Source organism: Halichoerus grypus, chromosome 3 (assembly GCF_964656455.1).
Source record: "Halichoerus grypus chromosome 3, mHalGry1.hap1.1, whole genome shotgun sequence".
Taxonomy (NCBI): domain Eukaryota; kingdom Metazoa; phylum Chordata; class Mammalia; order Carnivora; family Phocidae; genus Halichoerus; species Halichoerus grypus.
Genome location: NC_135714.1, coordinates 189144285 through 189169575, shown reverse-complemented (window position 1 = coordinate 189169575; position 25291 = coordinate 189144285). Strand labels below are relative to the sequence as shown.

General features: G+C 35.9%; 1 long non-coding RNA gene across 1 annotated transcript in view; it reads right to left on the bottom strand.

The window, feature by feature from the left end:
- The window catches only part of LOC144381294 (uncharacterized), a 357259-nt gene that overhangs the window by 255329 nt on the left and 76639 nt on the right, over positions 1-25291 (bottom strand). Inside the window, exon 3 of the long non-coding RNA XR_013446205.1 lies at positions 24704-24787. This is a non-coding gene — a long non-coding RNA (uncharacterized LOC144381294). The remainder of the gene's footprint in view (positions 1-24703; positions 24788-25291) is intronic.

Here is a 25291-nt window from a genome sequence, read left to right as displayed (position 1 = left end):
TAGCTGGACTCCTGACTCAGTGAGTGCTCTCCGGGGTCAGAGGGCTGGCAAGCACCACTGTTTACATTTTTCCTCCATCTTGATAGTGCAGATAAAAGCAGGGTACGGTGCCCTAGTCAGCCCACCACCTCAGGGAGCTCTGTGAATATAGATCCTAATTCACACTAATCTGAGCCATCCTCCCAAGGCAGCCACCTGACCTGTGCCCATCCAACCTCCAGCAGTTCCATCAAGGTGGCCCTGGTGCGGTACATACTAGGACACCCCTGGACAATGCCTACTATGGCTCCAGCCATTGCACCAAGATGACACAGATGCAAGACACCCCAAAATACTCCAGGCCCACACATACCTCAGTTCCAGAAGACTCACCAAGACACCCGCTTCTCAGAGTGCCCTGGGACCTCTCAGCCTACTTCTACTTCAGCTCCAGCTGTCCCACCAGAACCCCCCTGCAGCAAGCACCACAGGACCAGCTGGCCCATGCCCACTTAAGCTCTGGCCCCCAACCAGAGCACCCTGGGACACCCTGAGCCCATGCCCACTTCAGCTCCAGTCATTCCACCAGGGGCCCCAGCATGAAGTGCCACAGGACTCCAGCCTACACCTGCTATAGCTACAGCCAACTGGCCCAAACCTCCACACAGGCAGACCATACAGGAGCCATTCCTAATAAGACCATTCCTTTAAAGACTAGAGGAAATAGCTGTTCCCACTAATGTATAGAAATAAATACAGTTTGCAGGACACAAAGTTAATATATAGATATCTGTTGTATTTCTATACACTATTAACAAAGGAGCAGAAAAAGAAATTAAGAAAACAACCCCATTTACAATTTCACCAAAAATAATAAAATACCTGGGAATAAATTTGATCAAGGAGGTGAAAAATCTGTACTCTGAAAATTATAAGACTGAATGGTGAAAAATGCTGAAGATGTCACAAACAAAAGGAAAAATATACCATGATCATAGATTGGGAGAATTAATATTGTTAAAATATCCATACCATCCAAAGCAATATAGAGATTCAGTGTAATCTCTATCAAAATACTAACAGTATTTTTCACAAAACTAGAACAAATAACCTTAAAATTTGTATAGAACCACAAATGACCTTGACTGGCCAAAATAATCTTGAGAAAGAAAACAAACCTGGAGGTATTAAAATCCCAGATTTCAAGGTATATTCCAAAGTTAGAGTAATCACGACAGGATGGTATTGGCACAAAAAATAGACACATAGATCAATGGAAAAGGATAGAGAGCCCAGAAATAAACCCACAGCTATATAGTCAATCTACCATAAAGGAGGCAACAACATACAATGGGGAAAAGACAGTCTCTTCAATAAATGGCAATGGGAAAACTGGACAGCTATATGCAAAAGAATGAAACTGGCCCACTTTCTTACACAATATACAAAAATAAACTCAAAATGTATTAAAGACCTAAATGTGAGACCTGAAACCATAAAACTCCTAGAAGGAAATATAGGCAGTAATGTCTTGGACATCAACCTTAGAAACGTTTTTCTTGGTATGTCTCTTCAGGCAAGGGAAACAAAAACAAAAATAAACTATTGGGACTGCACCTAAATAAAAAGCTTTTGAAACCCAACCTACTCTATCAGAGAAGATATTTGCAAATGATATATCTGATAAGGGGTTAATATCCAAAAAATATAAAGAACTCATGCAATTCAACACCAAAATGCAAATTATCTGATAAAAAAAAATGGGCAAAGGACCTGAACAGACATTTTCCCAAAGAAGATATACAGATGGCCAATAGACATATGAAGAGATGTTTAATGTCACTAATCATCAAGGAAATGAAAATCAAAACTGCAATGATCACTTCACACCAGTCAAAATGTCTAGTATCAAAAAGACAAGAAATAATGTGTTGGCAAGGATGTAGAGAAAAAAGAACCCTTATACACAGTTTGCCATTAAACACAACATAAATTAAAGAAAGTTAAACCATAACAAAATGTTATGAAACAGTATCATCATGCTGACCTTAACTTCTTAGAGTAACAAATATAGTTCTGTCTATGCCTACATTCTGCACAAGAGAATGACTGAATTTGATTTTTACAATATCATAAGTAAGATCATTTTTACAATGATCTCATTAATAAGCAATTAATAAGTAAAATTAAAATAATTTTACTTGTATTAAAAATAACTTTTTAATACAAACCTCTCATTTCAATTATAGGCAAATGTAGTATATTAGTGCTCAAATAATGAGATACTACTCAGCAATAATGCATAAAAGTAAATAATTTTTCTGAGTCCCATTTTTTCATAAATTAAATGAGTTTATATATAACTATTCCACAGAACTCCTGAGATTATGAAATGAGTTAATATTTGTTAAAAACTTAGCATCATTTCTTGCTCTTTAGGAATGCACGATGCACTTAAAAATGAATAAACACAGGTAACCCAAACCACATATAATGCTTCTACATGATCAAATATATACTGCCACAAGGAGTCAATTTCTGTCAAATTTGGATATCTTATAAACCATGTTCTTCAAAATAGGCCATTTAATACACTGCAATAGGGTTCTATTGTCTATTTGTTTTATTGTCTTCTCCCCAAATTTTCAGTATATTATCCACTATATTTGATTAAGTGGCTCTGTAATACAACAGAATCTAGCAGGGTCAAAATGTTATTCTCTTCCTATGTAACACTAGTGCTTTTATTCATTTCTTCAATTCTGGTAGTATTTTAAAACTATGACAAGAAAAAGCCACGCAAACACAATTGAGTTTGTCTTCTTTATATTTGCTAGTTGTTTTTGTTTTCTTGTTTGTTTTAGTCCCCACCCCCAACCCCTGTAGAATTCATTGATCCTGATGGTATATACATTTTTCATTACAGAATAATCAATAGTATTTCTTCTAATTTTAATATCAGGTTCATTTTAGAGTCGTCTGTAAAGAGATGATCTCCTATAGGCTGAAAGAGTATGAGTACCCATATGGAAATCCACATAGTGGGTCTCCCATCTCCAATTGAACTCAGAGCATCCTCCCTACATATGCCCTGATTCACACTGAGGGCATGCTAGGGAATAAAGAAAACAAGTCTGACTACCTTTTAGATTCTGCTAAGTAGGTATGTTACTGAAATACTTTGGGAAACGTTCTTTAATTATCAGAGGTATAATCAGGCAATGTACCTACATAAAAATTATGGTAAAAATGGAAAAAGAAAATATTTTGTAATAGTTTGAGTTATGAAAATGAATCACTGTTTCTGTGTTCTATGCCATTGGATGTCAATATAAGTTATTCACATTTTAACTTCATCACATTCTCATTTTTGGCATACTACAACTCAATTGCAACTTTCTTGGAGTCATATGCAGGAGCCTCAGCTGTGAGCAAAAAATCAAAAAGAAAAAGAAAACAAAGAAAAATCTACTCATCGTGCTGTATTTTACAAACTGCCACAGCAACTTCCATTAGTGTAGTTCTAAAGATTTTCACTTTTTATTTTCATTACTTTAAAGTCACCTTAAAAACTAAACTGAACTTCAGACAGATAGCTGGTGTTCAGATCCTCTGCTGGAGAGCATGTGGTTTTGAGAGGGTGGATCTCCATAAATCTGCTTATAATTTTCCTCTCACAGAGTTCTTCTGTAAAATAAGCTTGATTTGGTTTTAAAGTGAACTTAGTCCATTTTGGAACTTTTAATCAATAATAAAAACTTACAATCTAGGCCTCCCATCTTTAAATAGCCATGCAATTGCCCTAGGTGTGTTTTCATACATATTTGGCATTTCACTTGTTAGAGCTTCCATACTACAAGTGCGATGATATTTTATGAGGATTTGTGTCAGAAAACCATGAAATGAAGTACTATTAAAGTCTGTCCAATATATACTTTATAGTATTGTCATTTTTTCTAAAATGTAGATAATTACCAGATTGTCAGAAGGATCTATTAATTTCCTAGAAACAAATGCAAATGTGAAGAAACATGTTGATTTTTGGAAACACTTTTCACAAGAACCAAAGGACAATATGTAATTTTCAGATTTTAAAAATTCCTATTACAGTGATTTTTTATGTCCTTTCCTTGCATGGTATCTCTCATTAACTAAATCTGAGTTAAAGAAAACAACTTTTCTCTTCCATTTACATTGATAAGTTCAATGAATTGGGAAAGGTAGTGAACTGGAAAAATAAGAAAATTGACTCTGTAATGATGTTTATTAAAGAATAGGAATTTTATACATAAATGTATATTTTATTTCCTAAAGCATGTTTATTGTCTACTTTGTCTATTCAGGGAATTTCTTTTTCTTTTTTCCCTGTCAGGAGAAAATGCGTAACAATAGAGTCTCACTTTTGGAGACCAAGTCTTTAAAAGTTTCAAAAATTTATGAAGAGAGAATTTTCATTAGAGGCCATGATTATCAACAAACTACCAAGGTTTAGAAAGTTAAGTACTTGTCACAAGGTCATTTTACTAATAAGCGGCAGAGTAAGGATGTGAACTCACATAATCGTACCCCAGATTTAGTGTTCTTAATCTTTATGTAGCATTTTTTAAAATCCTCATTGATCATCTTCCTCTGCATGGTACACTAACTCTTGAAACTCCTCATTATTCTCCTTTTTCCTCAAACAAGTTCCTCTTTCTTCTTGTATAGGTTCTACCATCCTTAATCCTAAAAAATATATATATTTGATCCATTTTTCATATCTGCATATATGTGTGTGTAAAGTTTTAAATATACATATAGTTATACATACAAGTTATACTGATATATATATAATTATAATGCATAATTTGACAGAATTTATACATCTTTCCATTTTCCCTTATACCTTCTACACATCTACCTACAGAAGAGATTAGAACATTATGTTGGATTCATAAGAAGGAAAAGGACAATGATATTGGGTAGAAAAATAGCAATCAATCCAATAAATATAATTAGGAAGGTAAATCCATATGATGATTTTCCCAAAATATTACCCATGGAAAGTAAGCAAATCCAAGGGCTAAAACATTGAGGTGGTACTCTCATTTCCATGTTACCTATTCACCTATGATCTATTATTATCATAAATCTCCTACAGTGTGGTTTTTTTTTTTGAGTCTGAACATTGTTCGAAAATTATTTTCTCCCATTTAATATTCTTACTGTTCTACTAAAATCAGTTGATTGTGGAATTACCAAGTTAATAATGGACTGTTGCCTAATCAGTCTTTCTGATTAAATGTGATTAATTTAAATGTGAACATTTGGGTCATGAAGTTGATTGAAATGATTGATTGTGTCATATAAGATTTTGGGGGTTTTGATGTTAAAACTGTACTATATCATGGCTGTGTAGAGATTAGTACAACATACTTCACAATTCTTTATATAATTTAGTCACTTATATAACCTTATGGGATAAACTGGAAAATAAAAAAGTTTCAGTACTAAATTATACTCGTTGGTCATCAACTGAATGACAATTTCTTGCTTCATTTTTTTCCTATTTAGTAGAATATTAATATTCTATTATTACTGCCTTCATGCATGATGTATCTTCTTAGTGCTTCAGTTATCAAATATATGAATTGAAAGCTAAAATGTTTTAACATCTGTATTCTAATTAATAGCATACTTAAAATACATTAAGAAATTTTATATAGACAAATTCGTTTTTAAGTGGTAAATCTAAGCAGTCCCTAAAGAAAACTAAAGAATTGTAAATATCAAGGAAAAATTACTTTAGAATTGAACTAGACAATTTGATTTCAGGAGGAGCATTAATCCTAAATGTTTTCTAAGTAATTTAGGACACTTAATTGTGAAAGCTATAGACTGTCAAATACTATAAAATTAAGTACCACTGGCACTAGCTACAAAATTTTCTTCAAAAATTAATATCAGTCATTTCTATTTCTGTAAACATCCCATAAAAAGACACTATAAAATATTAGAATACTGGCTACTAACTGCAGGCAGGTGTTTATTCTTCAATTTCTCAAATATCAATGTAGATAGGCATAATTTATTTTTTATTTTCTCTAGTAGGTAACACACCCAGAATTGTATATCCCATGTTTAAATTTAGAACAAAATTGAATAACACATATCAATTTTATTTAATAAGTACTTTAGCAAATATGGCAGCTCTACATTTTCACACACTCCATATTTACTGAATTTAAGTTGTGGATCTGTAGGCTAGACATAGAGCTAACAATTAACACAAATGTGTTTACAGAGCTGTAGATTACAGAGAGTGAACATCCTGGCCATAACCCCATCCAAAAAATGGGGTTTTAATAAAATTTGCCTTGTGTTCTTTAATGGCACACACACATACACAAATCACCTAATTCCTATAATTTGCTAATTAATTGTATAATGCTGGTCCAGAGTAGGTGTTCCCCACCTCAGACCTTTTAATATTCACTTGTATAAATTTGTGGACCTACTTTTACTTGTGTCATTTTTTTCCCCCTTTCTTGTCTGTGACCTGTAGTCCTTCATTATTTTTCTTCTTAGCACTTGACTCACCCTGACACGCTGAGCATTTATTTATTTAATTGCTCATTTCCTATTTCTCAGCTAAAATAAAAAAACAGAGCTTTTGTCATTTTTCCACTACTCTGTCCTTCTCCAGCCCCTGAACTGTGTCTGGAAATCGCTAAATCCTCTATAGCTACTTGTTGAATATATGAATAATCAAATTATCACCACAGTTGTTGCCTCTTATGTTGGAACTGCTTCCTAACTAATGTCTTGCCTCTGCCCTTGCCCTCTTCTGAATGTTCACTACAATGCTGCCCAAATGACCATTTCAAAACCTGGTCATGCTCTCTCCTGCTTAAAATCTTTCAAACTTACTGATAAGATAAAAGCCAAAGTCCATGGTGCAGCTTACAAATCCCTCTTGACTGAATCTTTGCTCTCTTGCCTTCTCTAGTTTACCTCCCTTACTCCATGCATTTATGCTACACCAACCATCTTTCCATTTTCCCTTATACCTTACGTCATCCCAAATCAAAGTCCCATGAAAAGATTTTTCTCTGAACATTTAAAGGCTTGGGAAGATGGTGGAGTAAGAGGACACTGAGCTTAACCCATACTATGTTTTCAACTAGATATCATCCACATCAAAGTCAATAAGCTGGAGAGTTATCTGAAGACTGGCAAAAAAACAAAAACAAAACCAAAAAATACCCCACAACTAAATATAGAGAAAAAGCTGCATCTGAAAGATTAGGAAGGTCTGAAAGGCAGGGGGAGGCTGTCCACAGGATGGAGGAGCTGCATGCACAGAGTGTGAAGAAATGGAACCTTGCACCAGGGAGCTCACACAGGGTAAACTAATCCCCATAACATTTGGCTTTAAAAACCAGAGGAGCTGAATTCCAGTGGGACTTGGAATCTGGAGCTTTACAATCAACTAACTCAGCACTGGGCATCCAGGAGATAGTGATAGTTGGGTTGCCACCATTAAAGAGACTGCAGCCTGTGCAGAGAGGTGACAAAAAATGCCAGGGGCAAACAGGAGACAGATCTATTTATACTGATTTCAGTATGAAATTTCAGAGCATGTTGGGGAACTTCTCTGAAAAAAGAGGGGACAGGAAGGCACCATTTTCCTTCCCAGCATAAACACAGAGACATCTGCAGGAGGTGAGGCTAGGTAGGTGAATGCACCCTACCTAGCCTCCAGGTGCACAGCTGCTACCATGCACCATGCACATCCACTGTGCAGCATCCAATTACCAGGTGCACACCTGCCACCATGCACCATGCCCAGCTGCCACAAGGGGCCCAAACACCACACCACACACCAAGGTTTGTGCTGCCAGCCACCCTGCACACAGCCCTCAGCTACCATAACACTTCAGGAGATCTGGCATAGGACTAGTGGCCCAGTGCAAATTTTGCTAACACTGCCATCCTGCTCCCAAGTTCCCTGGCAGCCACCCTTCTCAGAGCAGGGCTGCTGGGTCCCATTAACACCACAGAAAACAAGCACAGCCCACGGCAGGCAAAGAGTCAGTGCAGACTGCACTGAAAGGAAAAGTGACTCAGACATAACAGCAGGGTGTAACAAACACACATAGGATACTCTCCTAAAGGTCCAGGTTCTGGAACATTGTACTGCAGGATACTCTAGAACTTCTGCTTCATATAGTCACTACTTTCAGGAGCAGATGACACAGCTGACTTTCTTAACACAGAAAGGCAGACAAAATGAAGAGAAAGAGAAATTTATCTCTAATGAAAGAATAGGACAAGGCCACGACCAGAGATCTAAGCAAAAAAAGATATAAGTAACATTCCTGATAAAGAATTTAAACCAATGATCATAAGGATAGTCACTGGACTTGAGAAAAGAGTGGAAGACATGAGTGAGAACCTTAACACAGAGATAAGGAATAAGCAGAGATAAAGGGATCAATAAATGAAATGAGAAACATGCTTGAGGGAATGAACAGCAGGATGGAAGAAGCAGAGGAATGAATTAGTGACCTAGAAGACAGAGTAATGGAAAGTAATCAAGATGAACAAAAGATAGAGAAAAGAATTATGCAAAATGAGAATGGACTTAGGGAACTCAGTCATTGCACCAAATGTAATAACATCCATATTATAGGAGCCCCAAAGAAGAGAGAGAAAAGGGGCAGAACATTTATTTGAAATAATCATAGCTGAAAACTTCTCTTACAGGAGGCACAGAGAACCCCCAACACAATCAATAAAAGCAGACACGTATCAAGACATATTGCAATTAAATTTGCAAAAATTAGAGATAAAGAAAAAAATAAAACACCAAGACAAAAGAAGTCATTACCTCACAAGGGAAAACTAATAAGGCTAGCAGGAGATTTTTCAACAGAAACTTGGCAAGTCAGAAGGGAGTAGCATGATATATTTATAGTTCTGAAAGGGTAAAATCTGCAGCTAAGAATATTCTATCCAGGAAGGCTATCATTCAGAATAAAAGAAGACATGAAGAGTTTTCCAGGCAAAGTGCTGAAAGGCTAAAATCTGCAGCCAAGAACACTCTCTCCAGGAAGGCTATCATTCAGAATAAAAGGAGACATGAAGAGTTTTCCAGACAAACAAAAACTAAAGGAGATAATGGCCACTAAGACAAGCTCCACAAGACATACTAAAAAGGAGTCTTTGAGTGGAAAGGAGGACCAAAAGTGACAGTATAGAGGTCGGAAGCACAAAAGTAAGAATGAATATTTCTGTGAAAAATCAGTCAAGTAACCTGCAAAAAAAGGATATAAAATATAATAACATATATCTAAAACATGGGGAAGAGAGGAGAGAAGAATGGATTCAAACTTAAACCACCAATAATTTAATACAGACTGCTATATGCAGAGGAGTTTATATACAAACTTGATGGTAACCATATATCAAAAACCAGTAATAAATATGCAAAGAATAAAGAGAAAGAAAGAAATTCAAATATATCATAAAGAAAATCAGCAAAACATGGAAGAGAGAAAGACCAGAAAAGGTCAGAAAAAACTTCAGAAACAAACACAAAACAAGTAATAAAATGGCAATACAAATTTATCAATAATTACTTTAAACGTAAATGGACTACACGCTCCAATCAAAAGACATAGGGTGACAGAATGGATTAAAAAAAATAAGACCCATCAATATGCTGCCTACAAGAGACCCATTTTAGACCTAAACACAGCTGCAGACTGAAAGTGAGAAGACGGAGAAACATCTGTCATGCAAATGGAAAAGCATGCATCTGTCATGCATCTGTCATGTCAAAAGAAAGCCAGAGAAGCAACACTTATATTGGACAAAATAGAGTTTAAAACAAAGACTGTAACAAGAGACAAAGAAGGACACAATATAATAACAAAGGGGATAACCCAACAAGAAAATATAATAATTGGAAATGTTTATGCACCCAACATAGGAGCACCCAAATACATAAAATAGTTAATAACAAACATAAAGGAACTTATTGATAATAATGCCATAATTGTAGGGGAATTTAACACCCCACTACATCAATGTACAAATCATTTAAACAGAAAATCAGCAAGAGAACAGTGGCTTTGAATGACACACTGGAACAGACAGATTTAACAGATATATTCAGAACATTCCATTCTAAAACAGAAGACTACACATTCTTTTCAAGTGCACTCAGAACATTTTTGAGAATAAATTACATATGAGCCGACAAAAAAACCCTCAACAAATTCAACAATATTGAAATGATACCATGCGTATTTTCTGACCACAATGATATGAAACTAGATGTCAACCACAAAAAAAAAAAAAATCTGTAAAGACCACAAATACATGGAGGTTAATAACATGCTACTAAACAATGAATGGGTTAGCCAGGAAATCAAAGTAGAAATTAGAAAAATATATAGAAAGAAATGAAAATGAAAACGCAATGGTCCAAAATCTCTGGCATGCAACAAAAGTGGTTCTAAGAGAAAAGTTGATAGCAATACTGGCTTATCTCAAGAAGGAAGAAAAATCTCAATAAAACAACCTACCTTGCACCCAAAGAAGCTAGAAAAAGAACAACAAACAAAACCTAAAACAAGCAGAATGAAGGAAATAATGAAGATTAAAGTAGAAATAAATGATATAGAAACTAAAAAAAAAAAGAGATCAATGAAACCAGCATCTGGTTCTTTGAAAAAAATCAATACAATTAATAAACCTTTAACCAGACTTAACATGAAAAAAAGGGAAAGGACTCAAAGAAATAAAATCACAAATGAGAGAGGACAAATAACAACCAATGCTTCAGAACAATCATAAGAGAATATTATGAAAAACTATATGCCAATAAATTGGGCAACCTAGAAGAAATGGATAAATTCCTAGAAACATATAAACTACCAACACTGAAACAGGAAGAAATAGAAAATTTGAACAGACTCATAATCAGCAAAGAAATTGCATCAGTAATAAAAAAAACTCCCAATAAATAGAAGTCCAGGACCCAATGGCTTCACAGAAAATTCTACCAAACATTTGAAGAAGAGTTAATACCTATTATTTTCAAACTATTCCAAAAAAACAAAAAACAAAACAAAACAAAACAACAACAATAACAAAAACAGAAAAGGAAAGAAAACTTCCAAATTCATTCTATGAGGCCAGGATTACTCTGATACCAAAACCAGATAAAGACTCCATTATAAAAGAGAACAACAGGACAATATCCCTGATGAGCATAGAGGCAAAAATTCTCAACAAAGTACTAGCAAACAAATCCAACAATACATGAACAAAATCATCCACTCGATCAAGTGGGATTTATTCCTGGGTTGTGAGGGCAGTTCAATATTCACGAATCATTCAATGTGATTCAGCACATAATTAAGAGAAAGGATAAAAACCATATGATCATTTCAGTAGCTGCATAAAAAGCATTGGACAAAGTGCAACATCCATTCATGATAAAAACCCTGCACAAAGTAGGTTAAAGGAAAAATACCTCAATATAATAAAGTCCATCTATGAAAAACCCACAGCTAACATCATCCTTAATGGGTAAAAACTGAGACTTTTTCCTGTAAGGTCAGGAACAAGACAGGGATGTCCATTCTCACCACTTTTATTCAACATAGTACTGGAAGTCCCAGCCACTGCAATCAGACAACAAAAAGAAATAAAAGGCATCCAAATTGGCAAGGAAGAAGTAATACTTTCACTATTTTTGCAGATTATGTGATACTATATATAGAAAACCCAAAAGACTCCATCAAAAAACTACTAGAACTAATAAATGAATTCAGTAAAGTCACAGTATACAAAATCAATGTACAGAAATCTTGCATTTCTATACACCAATATTGAAACGGCAGAAAGAGAAATTAAGGAAACAATCTCATTTACAATTGCACCCAAAATAAGATACCTGTGAATAAACTTAACCAAAGAAGTGAAAGACCTGTACTCTGAAAACTATAAAACAGTGAAGAAAGAAACTGAAGAGAACACAAAGAAATGGAAAGACATTCCATGTTCACAGATTGGAAGAACAAATATAGTTAAAATGTCTATACTGCCTAAAGCAATCTACACATTTAATGTAATCCCTATCAAAATACCAACAGCATTTTTCACAGAACTTGGACAAAGAATCCTAAAATTTTTATGGCACAACAAAAGACCCCAAATAGTCAAAGTAATCTTAAAAAAGAACAGGAGCACCTGGGTGGCTCAGTCAGTTAAGCATCTTCCTTCGGCTCCGGTCATGGTCCCAGGGTTCTGGGATTGAGTCCCACGTGGGGCTCTCCACTCAGCAGGCAGTCTGCTTCTCCCTCTCCCCCTGCTCATGCTCTCTCTCTTGCTATCTCTCTCTGTCCCTCTCTCTCTCAAATAAATAAATAAAATCTTTTTAAAAAAAGAAAAACAAAAACAAAACTGGGGACTTCAAGTTACATTAAAAGGCTGTGATGATCAAAACAGTATGGTACTGGCACAAAAATAGACACATAGAGCAATAGAATAGAATAGAAAATCCAGAAATAAACCCACAGCTATATGGTCAATTAAACTACAAAGCAGGAAAAAATATCCAAAGGGAAAAAGACAGTCTCTTCAACAAATGGTGTTGGGAAAACTGGACTGCAACATGAAAAAGAAAGAAACTGTACCACTCTCACACCATACACAAAAATAAATTAAAAATTGGTTAAAGATCTAAATAAGAGACCTGAAACCATAAAAATCCTAGAAGAGACACAGGCTATAGCTTCTTTGACATTGGCTGTAGAAATTTCTTTCTAGATGGGTCTCCAGAAGCAAGGGAAACTAACACGAAAATAAACTATTGGGACTACACCAAAATAAAAAACTTCTGCACAGCAAAAGAAAAAGTCAATAAAACTAAAAGGCAACCTATAGAATGGGAGAAGATATTTGCAAATGACATATCTGATAAAGGGTTAGTATCAAAATATATATACAATTTTTAAAATTCAACCCAAAAAACAAATAATCCAATTAAAAATGGGTAGAAGACATGAACGGACATTTCTACAAGGAAGGTATATAGATGGTGAACAAACACATGTAAAGATACTCATCAACATTTACCATCAGGGAAATGCAAATCAAAACTACAATGAGATACCACTTCACACCTGTCAGAATGGCTAAAATCAACAATACAAGAAACAACATGTTTTGGGGAGGATGTGGAGAAAAAGGAACCCTCATGCATTGTTGGTGGGAATGCAAAGTGGTGCAGCCACTGTGGAAAATAGTATAGAGATGTGTCAAAAGTTAAAAACAGAATTACCTTATGATTTAGCAATCACAGTATTGGGTATTTACCCAAAGAATACAAGAACACTAATTTAAAGGGTTACATGCACTCCTATGTTTATAGCAGCATTTACAATAGCCAAGATATGGAAGCAGCCCAAGTGTTCACTGACTGAGGAATGGTTAAAGAAAATGTGACACACACACACACACACACACACACACACACACTGGAATATTACTCAGCCATAAAAAAGAATGAAATTTTACCATTTGCAACGGCATGGAGGGAGCTAGAGAGTATACTGCTAAGCAAAATAAGTGAGTCAGAGAAGGACAAATACCATGATTTCGCTCATATATGGGATTTAAGAAAACAAATGAGCAAAAGAGAAAAAGAGAGAGAGACAAATCAAGAAACAGACTCTTAACTAGAGAGCAAACAGATAGTTACTAGAGGGAAGTGGGTGGGAGGATGGTTTAAATAGGTGATGGGGATTAAGGAGTACACTTGTCCATGATGAGCACTGGGTGATATATGGAAGAGCTGAATTACTATATTATATACTTGAAACTAACTGACACTGTATGATAACTAACTAGTAATCAAATAAAAATATAAAAGAAAAAAGAAAAAAAAAAGAGAAGACCCTTCTCTGTCCTCTAACCTTCCTTCTAGGATCCTCAACTTGAGATTTCACATCAAATTCTGTTCTCAAGGAACTTTCAAATAATTCCCAGACTATATTAGAATTACTCAGTATAGAATCTCTAGCTCTTCATACATTTTCTTTTTCACACTTGTTACTTAAAGTCTATTTTTATAGAATTACTTGATGAAAATCATTTTTTTCCACCAAGTTTTAAAGTTCAGTGGAGATAGAAGTGGTCTGTATTTATATCTCCACTGCCTGGTACATATCAAGTGCCTAATAAGCATTCAGTAAGTACCATTTAAAAAAACAATTGAATGAATGTCATGTATGTAGGCATTTGAGGTTGTATTGCTATCTCACAGAATCATCATTGTCATCTATAGGCATGAAGAATCTTTGTATTGGCTTAAAAAATAAAAAAAACAAGACTTTAAAACAAAGACTGTAATAAGGACAGAGAAGGGTATCACATAATGATAAAGGGGCCAATCCAATAAGGGGGTATAACATTTAAAAATATTGATGCACCCAGGAAGGCGTATTTAAATATATAAAGCAAACATTAACAGACCTTAAGGAAGAATTATACAGCAATAAACTAATAGTAGGGGACTCTAGTATCCCACTTACATCAATGGATAAATCATGCAGACAGAAAATCAGTAAAGAAACATTGGCCTTAAATTACATATTAAACCAGATGGACCTAGCTATATAAAGAACATTGCATCCAAAAGCAGCAGAATACACATTCTTCTCAAGTGCACAGGGTACATTTTCCAAATAGATCATATGTTAAATCATGAAACAAGTCTTAATAAATTTAAGAGATTTAAAATTGTATCAAGCATCTTTTCTGACATAATGATATGAAACTAGAAATTAATTACACAGGGGCGCCTGGGTGGCTCAGTTGTTAAGCGTCTGCCTTCGGCTCAGGTCATGATTCCAGGTCCTGGGATCAAGCCCCGCATCGGGCTCCCTGCTCGGCGGGAAGCCTGCTTCTCCCTCTCCCACTCCCCCTGCTTGTATTCCCTCTCTCGCTGTGTCTCTCTCTGTCAAATAAATAAATAAAATCTTAAAAAAAAAAAAAATAGAAATTAATTACACAAAGAAAACTGGAAAATTCAGAAATATGTAGAGATCAAACAACTTCCCACTGCATAACCAGTGAGTCAAAAAAGAAATCAAAAGAGAATCAAAAAGTATCTTAAAACAAATGAAAATGGAAGTGTAATATACCAAAATTTTGGGGATCCAGCAAAAACAGTTCTAAGAGGTAAGTTCATAAAAATAAATGCCTACCTCAAGAAATAAGAAAAAGTTCAAATAAACAACCTAACTTTACCAAATAAATCCCAAAGTTAGTAGAAGGAAGGAAATAACAAAGATTAGAGCAGAAATAAATGAAATAGAGACTGAAAAGATAATAGAAAAGATCAATGAAAATCAAAGTTGGTTCTTTCAAAAGATAAGCAAAATGGACAAAATTTTACAAAAACTCTCCAAAAAAAAAAAGAGAGCAAGAGAACTCAAATAAATAAAATCAGAAATAAAAGAGATATTATAACCCATACCATGAAATAGAGTCAGAAGAGACTACTATGAACAATTATATGCCAAAAAATTAGACAACCTAGAAGAAATGGACATACAATTTACCAGGACTGAATCTTGATGAAATAGAAAATCTGAATAGTCCAATTAGTAGCAAGGAGATTGAATCAGTAATAAAAACTTTCCAACAAACAAAAGTTAGGGCTTCACTGGTGGATTCTAGCAAACACTTAAAAAAGAATGAACACAATCCTCAAACTCTGTCAAAAGAGAGAAGAGGGGGATCTCTTCCAAACACATTTTACACTGCCAGCATTATTCTGATACCAAAACCAGACAAGGCTGCCATACATATAAACATACATAATACATAAATACAAATATCCACAATAAACATAGATGCAAATACCCTCAACAAAAATTCACAAACCAATTTTAACAATATAGTAAAAGGATCATACAATTATATCAAGTGGGATTTATTCCAGGGATGCAAGGATGTTCTAACACTTACAAAACTGTCAATGTAGTAAACTACGTTAACAACATAACATGAAGGACAAAAATATGATCATCTCAATAGATGCAGGAAAAGCATTTGACAAAATTCAACATATATTTATGATAAAAACTCAAAAAAATGTGTATAAAGGGAATGTACCTCAACATAATAAAGGCCATATATGACAAGCCCACAGCTAACATCAAACTTAAGAGTTAAAAGTTGCAAGCTTTTCCTCTAAGATCAGAAACAAGACAAGGATGTCTACTCTCACAACTTTTATTCAACACAGTATTGGAAGTCTTAGCCAGAGCAACTAGGCAAGAAAAAAAAATGCATTCACATTGGAAAGAAGAAGAAAACCTGTCATTATTTGCAAATGACATGATATTATATAGAAAACCCTAAAGACTCATCTGAAACACTGGTAGAACTAACAAACAAATTCAGTAAAGCTGCAAAATATAACATCAATACTCAAAAATCTGTTGTGTTTCTTACACTAATAATGAAGTATTGGAAAGAGAAATTAAGAAAACAATCTCATTTACAGTAGCATAAAAAATACCTACAAATAAATTTAACCAAGAAGATAAAAGACTGGTATATTGAAAACTACACGGCATTAGAAAGAAATTGAAGATACAAATTATGGGAAGATACTCTGTGCTTATGGATTGCAAGAATATTGTTAAAATGTTTGTACTATCCAAAGCAATATAGAGATTCACTGCAATCCCTATCAAGATTCCAATGGTATTTTTCACAGAAATAGAGCAAACAATCCTAAAATCTGTATAGAGCCACAAAAGATCCCCATGATCAAACAGTCTTGAAAAAGAAGAACAAAGCTGGAGGCATCATGATTTCAAACTATATTACAAAGCTATAGTAACCAAAACAGTATGGTATTGGCATTAAAACAGATAAATAAATCAATGAAACAGAATAGAGAGCCCAGAAATAAACAGAGATATAGTCAATAAATTTACAACAAAGAAGCCAAGAATATACAATAGGAAAGGACAAGCTCTTCAATAAATGGTTTTGGGAAAACTGGACAGCCACATGCAAAACAATGAAACTGGACCACTATCTTACACCATGCACAAAAATTAACTTACCGTGGAATAAAGACTTGAATGTAACCTGAAACCATAAAACTCCTAGAAGAAAACATAAGCAGTAAGATCCTTAACATGTCTTAGTGATTTTTTTTTATTAATCTGACCCCAAAAGCAAAAGCAACAAAAGCAAAAATCAGCAAGTTGGACTACATCCAACTAAAAATCTGCACAGCAAAGGAAACCACCAACACATGAAAAGGCAACCATTTGATAAGAGGCTAATATCCAAGATATAGAAAGAACTCATGCAACTCAATAGCAAAGAAACAAGCAATCTGATTTAAAAATGGCTAGAAGATCTGAATAAACATTCTCCCAAAGATGATAGACAGATGGCCAATATGTACATGAAAAGAAATACTCAACATCATTAATCATTAAGGAAATGCAAATCAAAACCACAATGATGTATCACCTCATGATTGTTAGAATGGCTATTATAAAAAGAAAGAGGTAACAAGTGTTGGAAAGATTGTGGAGAAAAGGGAGTTTTGTGCAAGGCTGGTAGAAATATGAATTTATGCAACCACTATGGAAAACAGTATGGAGGTTCCTCACAAAATTAAAAATAGAAATACTGTATGATCCAGCAATTCCACCTCTGGGTATTTATACAAAGAAAATGAAAACACATCTTCAAAAAATATATACACTCCCATGTTTATTGCAGCATTATTTACAATAGCCAAGATATGGAAACAAGTGTCCACTGATGGATAAATGGATAAAGAAATTATGGTATATATATACACAATGGAATAGTATTCATTCATAAGAAAGATTAAAATCCTGCCATTGTGACAACATGGAGGGATTAAGGGGGGATTATGCTAAGAAAAATAAGTTGGACAGAGAAAGACAAATACAAATATGATCTCTCTTGTATGTGGAATCTAAAAACAAAACAAAAAACAGCTTCATAGATGCAAAGACAAAAGAGACAGATTGGTGGTTGCAAGAGGTGGGAGTAAGGGTAAGAGAAATAAATGGGTGAACTGTTTGTTTTTCTTTTAGTTTAAATAAATTGAATAAAATTTTAAAAGAGAATTACAAACAGTAATATTAATTACTTAATATTAATTAGTTAATTAGCAATAGTGAAAAAAAGAAAAAGAAAACCTGATGCAATTGTGAAAGAAAATTGGCAAATGAGAAAAAAAATACCAACTCACAGAAATTTTATTTTGCCCCAGTAAACCTTCTTAATGTTCTAAATTTAAGATTACACAACAGGAGGGGCGCCTGGGTGGCTCAGTTGGTTAAGCAACTGCCTTCGGCTCAGGTCATGATCCTGGAGTCCCGGGATCGAGTCCCGCATCGGACTCCCTGCTCAGCGGGGAGTCTGCTTCTCCCTCTGATCCTCCCCCTTTCATGCTCTCTGTCTCCCATTCTCTCTCTCAGATAAATAAATAAAAAATCTTTAAAAAAAAAAAAAAAGATTACACAACAGGAGCAATTCTTTTTTTTTAATTTTTTATTGTTATGTTAATCACCATACATTATTACATCATTAGTTTTTTTTTTTTTTAAAGATTTTATTTATTTATTTGACAGATTGACAGCGAGAGAGGGAACACAAGCGGGGGCAGTGGGAGAGGGAGAAGCAGGCTTCCCGTGGAGCAGGGAGCCCGATGTGGGGCTCGATCCCAGGACCCCGGGATCATGACCTGAGCTGAAGGCAGACGCCTAACGACTGAGCCGCCCAGGGGCCCACATCATTAGTTTTTGATGTAGTGTTCCATGATTCATTGTTTGTGCATAACACCCAGTGCTCCATGCAGAATGTGCCCTCTTTAATACCCATCACCAGGCTAACCCATCCTCCCACCCCCCTCCCCTCTAGAACCCTCAGTTTGCTTTTCAGAGTCCATTGTCTCTCATGGTTCATCTCCCCCTCCGATCTCCCCCCCTTCATTCTTCCCCTCCTGCTATCTTCTTCTTTTTTTTTTAAACATATATTGCATTATTTGTTTCAGAGGTACAGATCTGAGATTCAACAGTCTTGCACAATTCACAGCACTCACCATAGCACATACCCTCCCCAATATCTATCACCCAGCCACCCCATCCCTCCCACCCCACCCCCCACTCCAGCAACCCTCAGTTTGTTTCCTGAGATTAAGAATGCCTCATATCAGTGAGGTCATATGATACATGTCTTTCTCTGTTTGACTTATTTCGCTCAGCATAATACCCTCCAGTTCCATCCATGTTGTTGTAAATGGCAAGATCCCATTCCTTTTGATGGCTGCATAATATTCCATTGTATATGTATACCACATCTTCTTTATCCATTCATCTGTCGATGGACATCTTGGCTCTTTCCACAGTTTGGCTATTGTGGACATTGTTGCTATAAACATCGGGGTGCAGTACCCCTTTGGATCCCTACATTTGTATCTTTGGGGTAAATACCCAGTAATTCCTTCATTTTTTAGCATTGAAGAATGTCCTTAATGTAACAGTGAAATAAAATTCACATAAGAACACTTACCACATCAGGAGTATATATAAATTTCTATTTTGCTTCAAGATAATCTTGACTAAATAATAAGGAACATGAATCAACCTTAATAAATAGCATTATTTCTATGAAGTCAGAATTTTTTCATCTTTTTTCATGTTTATAGGTGCAGGCAACTCTTCAGTTTCTATTAATAGCAATAATGTTGAAAATTTCCTCTCATTGTTGATATTTAATGTATCCTCACAACATCCCATGATGTACATTAACAGTTCCTAGATGTCCCTCAAGAGAGTGCCTTTAATGAATGACCCACCTCGTCTCCAGCTGCCTTCTTCAAAATGCAAGGTTGAATCATTGCTCCCAAAAGAAACCTTACACTGAGGGCCCATGAATATATTTCCCATGACCACAACAAAAAAATATTTTTTGAAGAATAACTGTCAAGCATTAGAATCATTTTGAGATGTGGTGGTGATTACATTCACACATATATCATCATATTGTATACACAATTGTTAATGTTTGTGGTTTACAGTTGGATATCAATAAAGCTGATGTAAAGAAAAACTGCGCCCAAGTGATAACATTCTCGGATGCAGGGCCCCATGAGGGTCCTAATAGCTGTAAATGGTTAGTGGGGAAGGAGAGGCGGCAGGAGGGCAGCAGCGCCCTCTGCTGGGTGGGTCGGGTCAGGAGTCGGGCAGCAAGTGCTACTATTCCTATACCCCGTCCAAGCGGCGCCATGCACATCCCACACATCATCGAGTTGTATGTGGATTAGTAACTGGCGGAAGACCCTGTCTCCTAACAAAACAAACACAGCAAAAACAGAAAATGTCAAATAAATTTCCGTACCTGACACTTCTTTTGATAAATTGAAACGGTCTTCTGAGATGGCAAACACCTGCCTGCTCCCCCATAGGCCGTGGAATTTGCAAACCCTGTCTACATGACTGAACTCTATGCCCTCCAAGCCCTTTCTCCCCTCTGCACCTATCTGCATACTATTTTGACTGCCTGGCCCGCTCTCTTCATTTCTACTTGTCAAAATCCCATCTGTTCTTTAAAGCCAAACTCAAATGTCACTGTGTTCATCATCTCGCTGCCAATGTAGATTCAGGGTCATTTCATGTATTTTACATTATTATAAGATTCAGTTCATCTTTTACTTTATTTATTTATTTTGTATTCTGATACCACATTTGATTTTTTTTATGAGATTGTACCTCCTTTTTTGGAAATGTATGTAATTGCTTTTCACCTAAATGGAATACCTGAAGACAACTAATTAAGGAAATGATCATGTATGTTTTTATGGAACATAATTTCACTGCCCTCTTTAGTAAGCATTTCATGTGCCACACTCCCACACTGTTCATTTCAGAAGGGCTTCAGCATTAAAGCCTATTGTTTCCCAAACAAGAACAAAGACACAAGTTTATTTTAGTGTTTTCTTTGGCCACATAGTTCAGCAAGCATGCTTATCACCTTCCATTTGAGCAAAAAAAAAAAAAAAAGAAAAACAACAACAACAACAACAACAACCCCGTGTTTTCTTTCTTGATTGCTTTGTTATCTGTGCAATGGATGATCATTTATTTTGTTCAATGTGGAAGGAAAGTGACTGTGATTAACTTGCGCAACTTATATTTATTGTGGCAGAAAACACTATTACTGGCTAAACTTCTGAGAACATGGCACCACTGTAAAGGATGAGCATTCAAAGTGTTAGAAATTTAATTCCAGATATACAAGCAATAATTCTCAAACTGTCCAGCTTCTGCTAATACAAAATGACACATTGGAGAAGAAAACATTCATTTCCTTCCCACAGCTTGTCCAAGTTGTCTGAGTATTTGAAATTTTCTATTACATAAAAACGGCCACTAATGCTTTTCAGTGGTTGTCCTTGGTGCACAATGCCTTAGGCTTGAAAAGAAAACATCTCTCACAATACTGTCCTCACACAATGCACACACTATCTGTATAAAAATGAAAAACAAAAAAATATTTCTCTAGAAAAGAAGCATGGGGGAAATGTGATGTAACAGCTTAATTACAAGGGATTATAAGAGGCTAAACGAGTCACAGATATGAAGGCCTAAGAAAAAAATGGAGGTCAAGCTACACACGATCAGTGAAAGCTTCCCCAGGATCACTTCACTTTTATTAACTAATAAATAGGATGTACTGTGGTCTGTACGGATATCTATGACATCCTCACTTTTTTGGTAAAATAATTTATCAAATGCACCCAGAACATTCCTTTCAATACACATTATGCTATTTCTTTGAGTGTATTTAGGTCTTCAACTGATATTTTCATTTTAGTATCACTTTTTAATGCAATTTTTTTAACCTTTACTGTTAAGTCTTGGGATTTATTAGCCAAGCAGGGTGATTTTCCTAGCTGTAATATGTGGCCAATGTGGGGAGGAGTTTGCATCTGAATCTTGGTCAGCAGGAAGGTACCAGTGGTAGGGAGATGCAATGGCTCATTAGTTTCACCTACATCTTTTTTTTTATTATATTTCCTCTATATGCCAAACACTGTTCCAGTTTCATTAGAACTGGTTATAATAAGGATGCCTATTTGAAAACTGTGGGACAAATGATAATTAGGTTATTAGGAATAGATTATTTGCTAAATCTAGATGATGTCAGAATTCCATATTTTAGCAGTGGTTGACATCCAGAATTTCTGCTACAGATCCTAGCTCCCTCTATCCTAAATCAAGATCCAGGCAAGAATAAGGTAGGGTTCTAGAGCAATTTCTGGACTACACAGCCTACCAGGAAAATAATTAATAAAATGGGCCTAAGTCATTCATACAGTTGTATAGGTTGTTCAATGTACATGAACATCTCATTGAGGGGTGAGTGGGGCTGAATTCAGCACCTACTCTGCTGTCCAGCCCATCTAGCCTAGCATGAGGTTGCATCTCTCCAGAGTATAAGGCACTTTTAATAAATTGCATAAAACACAGTCTACACACCAAGTCACTCACCGTGTGCACAGGGCATAGCCAACACCCAGAAGATGGTGCTCTTTTTCTAATTTGCACAAAGATCCCTTGGGAGTCTTTATCAATCTGGCGTCAGCATGCTAAAGATGCATAAGCATTGGAGACTGAGAATCAAAATAGAATCACTGAGTCAGGAAAGAAGAATATGAGATTCCACCTGGGGAATGGTATAGAATTGCAGAAGCTTTCACTGGGACCATCTGGTCCAGGTGAGGTTTGAAATACATGATTTAAAGCACCACAAAGACACCCAATAGTGGGAGCAAAGACACCACAAAGTCTCATGGCAACATAATAAGGAAAGTCATCAATATTAAACTGCTTAAGTGCTTCCTGCTGCCACTCAGGATTGGTCTGAAATCTGGAACAACACAAAGCCTACATGTGGGGAGACTAAAGATCCAGCTGAGGAACAGTGTAACAGGGCTGGGAGCTTGAGAAGGATACTGAAAACTCCACCTCTCTCTAGGCTTGCCTCAGATTGACTTCATCAACAGCAGGGCAGCTCAGACCCAGTCCATGCTGTATGGCTATAAGCCCCGCATGCTGGAGCTCTAGAGACATTGTGTGAAAGAGGATTAAGGGAAATGCATGGGAATGAGATCAGTTGTGTTTCTCATAGTGTGACTGCAAGCACTCTCACAATCCTGCACACCAGCAAACAGTTCCGTGTTCAAGCCTTCTGAGCCACCTACAAAATCTTTCCTGCTGTGTTCACTTTTATATATATACACGTTGTAACTTATTTTCTCATATAAAACAGCCAGAATAGGTAACCTGAGGTTTTGTACCAAATATTGTCTTCTTACCTGTACAATACAGTTTAAAAGACCATAGTCATGGGTTTATACAACTACCACTTTGCTTTGCTGAATATCAGAGCCAATAACTGGATCCTACTGCGCTCATTCCCAAACTGCAAAGAAACTGGGTAAGATCGAGCATATATATCAAAATGAGCACATCACTGACCCTGGAGAAAATAATTCCAGCATGCTTGCCTGGTAGGTGGAGTATGATGGTATGTAAGGGATAATACCTTTCATTTTTTTATTTTACCAAGCAAAAATATGTGAACCCCTACTATATACTAAGCACAATCTCTGTACCCACTGAAACTATAAAATTTAAGCTTTTCTTTAAAAGATTTTATTTTTATTTATTTGAGAGAGAGTACAAGAGAGAGCATGAGCAGGGGGAGCGGCAGAAGGAAAGGGAGAAGCAGACTCCCCGATGAGCCCCTAATATGGGACCCCAGGACCATGACCTGAGTCGAAGGGAGATGCTTAACTAACTAAGCCACTCAGGTGCCCCTAAAAATTAAGCTTCTAATAAGAATCCAGTTTTCACAAGTGACATTTTTAGGCTTCTTAAGTCACTTCACAGCAATCCACTGGCAGAATGTTTTGCTTCCTACCAGTTAAAATCACCCTCCTATAAAGTGCCATACGTGAATCAAAATCACTCTTCAAGGAGTTTTAAAATATAATCACCAACATTTCCTCAAGGTAGGCAGTTAACCTCTGCATGCCTTAAACACTCTGGGAAATAGGAAAATGATGGTTGATGTGGAGCATACTGAACTGGAATATGAGTGTTTCACAGGTTGGAAATTCTGCTATTGTTATTCTATGGTGGAGATTCTAACGTGGCCTCACAGCTTCCCTCTGTGTTCCTAGCAGAGCTGTAAAATGTTCTTTATAGATGGAAATGATTGCTGAGTGGAGTCTCTAAGGAAGAGCTGTGGTTTGCTCCTCAGCCAAGAAATAGCAATATCAAGATGTCCCCCACAAGGCATTAGCTCTTCGCGTGAGCCTGTTATGGCTCCCAGGGGCTTCCTTTACTTGATGATGCTCTCGGTGTGCAGCTACTTCTTTCAGAGACTTCCCAGAGGTCTGAGAACATGCCAGGGTCAGTATGTAACCCATGGGCAGGATATTTACCAGAAAGGACCTGAAGCTCTGTGCTTTGGAGGGAGACATTCAGCTCAAATGATCTTTCAAGAATTGATGTATCACTTTGAAGCATAGCTAGTGTCCCTGCATTAAAGTGATGCTCAGTTTTAACTCAGGCGAGTCACTTACCCATTCACCGCTCTGAGCATTCTCAGGAGCACACCCCCAGGGTTTCATTTGCCAAATGTGTACTTCACTTCTGCCCTTGATCATCTGAAAGTATAAATTATAATCCAGGTTCAACTTTATGAATAACTCCAAACTCAGAGCACAACAAGAGCTAACACATTTGATAAATATTTAACAATAAAAGGATGATATAAAAAATAAAGAATGATGTAGCATTTTATTATCTATTTCTTCTAAAATCAAGAAGTCTTATTACTAGTATCACATATGTATTAATTGTTACACACATGCTTTACCCTATACTTCAGCTCTCTGAACATCCAGAGAGACAAATTTCACATCACCGACGCTTCAAAAAATGAAAAAACTTTTCTAAAGTTCACAGTACCAGGAATGAGCCCACAAATAAACAGATTTCAAATATTCTAGATACTTCTGCTTAGTAATAAATGCATCTTATAATTTTATATCAAATCATATACATATATATGTATATACCATTGGAAATGCATTTCTGTTCATTTTATATTGTTATCTATTCCTTAAAACATGGTACTGTTTCACTGTTCAAAATAGTACATCCTACTC